Raw genomic sequence first — 3,167 nt, 5'->3', positions numbered from 1 at the left:
CACTTAGAGAATAGTTTCTCTAATTCACACAACAGGGTTACACAGTGAATATTATTAGTGAAGAAACTGAAGCTCAGAGAGGTTGTGACTTGCTCAGAGTCATGCAGGGCAAAGCACAGAATCAAGTAAGTTATTTGAACTAGAAAGATTTTTTTTTCTCTTCCTCTTGCTACCTCCCAGTAAACTCAACACTTTCTAGATAAACTCACCAAAAAAAGTAAAATGATGACATCTGAGAGGTAACAACAATTCAGTAAGATAAGCTTCAAAACAGCATAACTATTTAGGTCCAATCACATAATCAAAAAGTATCAAAATCTGTAAGAGAAAGAGAAGGTCAGTATGGGGAGGAGGGCATCTCCCAGGGCAGAAATACCAATACCAGCTGACTCAAGCCAGGGTCAATAAACCCACACCTACTGCTTTCCAAAAGATTAAAGAAGAAATTATGACCATGAAAGGAAATTTGTAGGTACTATGAGAAAAGCAAATCTGTTTGTCATTCCCTCCCTCAAAATTCTTCAATGGTTCCCAATTTCTTTCAGTATAGTTCCCTTAGTAGAGCATGTAAATACTTTGAGATTTGGCCCTTGCCAACTCCATGCTCATCTTCTACCATTCACTCACAGCCATGTAGAACCACTTACAGTCCTCAGAACAGCCCATCTCTGGTCACAGCCCTGAGCCCTTGTAAGGGCTGTTTCTGCTACCTGGAATTCCATCTTCCTCTCTTTTCCACCTGGCTAATTCCTTACTTGTTATTCAAGGCTTACCTTGGTCATTACCTATTATAGTGAAGTTTCTCAATCTTTTAAAAACCATACTCCTAAATAATATATACAAATATCTCATAATAGCCTTCCCATGAAACTCTATTTCCTTTTGAGAATTGCTGATAAACAAAATTTATAATCTACCTTCTGAATATCTCCACCATCTGAAATGACTTTATATTTACTTTTTTTTTTTTTTTTTTTGAGACAGAGGACTCTGTCACCCAGGTTGGAGTGCAGTGACGAAATCTCAGCTAACTCCAGCCTCTGTCTTCCGGGTTCAAGCAATTCTCCTGCCTCAGCCTCCCAAATAGCTGGGATTACAGTTGTGTGTCACCATGCCCAGCTAATTTTTTTATTTTAGTAGAGATAGGGTTTCACCATGTTGGCCAAGTTGGTCTCGAACTCCTGACCTCAGGTGATCCACCCACCTCAGCCTCCCAAAGTGCTGGGATTACAGGCATGAGCCACTGTGCCCAGCCATTTTTTTTTTTTTTTTTTTTGTATGTTTAGTAGAGATGGGGTTTCACCATGTTGGCCAGGCTGGTCTTGAACTCCTGACCTCAAATGATCTGCCCTCTTCAGCCTCCCAAAGTGCTGGGATTACAGATGTGAGTCACCGCACCCAGCCTATATTTACTTTTTATAAATTGTTAATTATAGATTATGAAAATTCTTTTTACTTCTCCAAATATAAAAGTCTCATAATATTGAATTTTTTTCAGCTTCTCCCCTTCAGATTAAAAGATTCCCCACAGCAGCTTCTGTATCCTTTCCCCCTCCACTCATCCCAAGATGAGAATTGCTATTCTATAGGAAATTTTTCAGGATGCCAGGCTAAGGTAGGTACCATCTCTCTGTTCACCAAACATCTTATATACACGCCTTTATATTAAGTTGTTCACATTGTTTTGAATATGTTGATTTAACTTTCCACTGAATTCCATAATTAAAGGAATAGATGTATATTAAGGCTCTACAATCAGTACAGTTCCAGGCACTATACTAATTATGTGAGGTATTACCCTCCTCAGGAGGAAAAAGAGGACAGGGCTGTGAAATCTATCAAGTATGGATCCAACTAGTAAGTGATGAAGCTAAACTCCAGGCTCCATGTGCTTGACCTCAGAGTCTGTGCTCCTTTGCTAAAGAGTGTTTCCTGCCTGAGGCAGAGGCTGCGCAGAGCTATGTATCCATGTACTCACCACAGTGCCTGAAACATAGTAGGCATATCATATGTTGGAGGTGAACAAAAAAACCAGAAACATCAAGAAAAGCAATACAAACTTGAATAGATGTCACTGAGAAAATAAGTGATTGAGAAGAAACAGCAAGCCAGAAACACAAATCACAGGGGGACGTAACGGAGGCAGGTCGGAGCCGCTGCGGTCGCCATGACCCGCGGTAACCAGCGTGAGCTCGCCCACCAGAAGAATATGAAAAAGCAGAGCGACTCGGTTAAGGGACAGCGCCGAGATATCGGGCTTTCTGCTGCCGCCCGCAAGCAGAGGGACTCGGAGATCATGCAGCAGAAGCAAAAAAAAGGCAAACGAGAAGAAGGAGGAACCCAAGTAGCTTTGTGGCTTCGTGTCCAACCCTCTTGCCCTTCGCCTGTGTGCCTGGAGCCAGTCCCACCACGCTCCTGTAGTGCTCACAGGTCCCAGCACCAATGGCATTCCCTTTGCCCTGAGTCTGCAGCGGGTCCTTTTTGTGCTTCCTTCCCCTCAGGTAGCCTCTCTCCCCCGGGCCACTCCCCGGGGTGAGGGGGTTACCCCTTCCCAGTGTTTTTTATTCCTGTGGGGCTCACCCTAAAGTATTTAAAGTAGCTTTGTAATTCCTTGAAAAAAAAAAGAAAGAAAGAAAGAAACACAAATCACAGGGCATTTGCACAAAGAGATTCAAAACAAAACTAAAAAGGCACAAAACAATTCAAGAAAAACTAAAAGACTTAGAACATAGATTAGAAAAATTGAAGTAAAAACAATAAGGAAACTATAGGAAATAGAGAAGGCTGACAATGTGGAAGTCATCATCAGAGAAATAAGGGAAGAAAACACAGCTGAATAGAAAAAAAAAACTGCATTATTTTTGTGATCATCTGTTTACTCTATTTCCCTTTTAAGATAGTCCGTTTTGGCTGGGTGCGGTGGCTCATGCCTGTAATTCCAGCACTTTGGGAGGCCAAAGTGGGCAGATCACAAGATCAGGAGCTTGAGACCAGCCTGGCCAACATGGCAAAACCCTGTCTCTACTGAAAATACAAAAATTAGCCGGGTGTGATGGCAGGCGTCTGTAATCCCAGCTACTCGGGAGGCTGAGGCAGGAGAACCACTCCAACCCGGGAGGCAGAGGTTGCAGTGAGCTGAGATCATGCCATTGCACTCCAGCCTGGGC

The 3,167-nt window shown here is 42.6% G+C and overlaps 1 pseudogene; it reads left to right on the top strand.

Annotated features, from left to right (window-relative positions):
- The first annotated feature begins 2,133 nt into the window (after window positions 1-2,133).
- Window positions 2,134-2,409, top strand: LOC111523233 (annotated as a pseudogene).
- The last annotated feature ends 758 nt before the right edge of the window (window positions 2,410-3,167 follow it).

The sequence above is a fragment of the Piliocolobus tephrosceles genome, chromosome 2 (assembly GCF_002776525.5).
Source record: "Piliocolobus tephrosceles isolate RC106 chromosome 2, ASM277652v3, whole genome shotgun sequence".
Classification (NCBI taxonomy): Eukaryota; Metazoa; Chordata; class Mammalia; order Primates; family Cercopithecidae; genus Piliocolobus; species Piliocolobus tephrosceles.
Note: the sequence above shows the minus strand (reverse complement) of the source record. Positions and strands in the feature narration are given on the sequence as shown.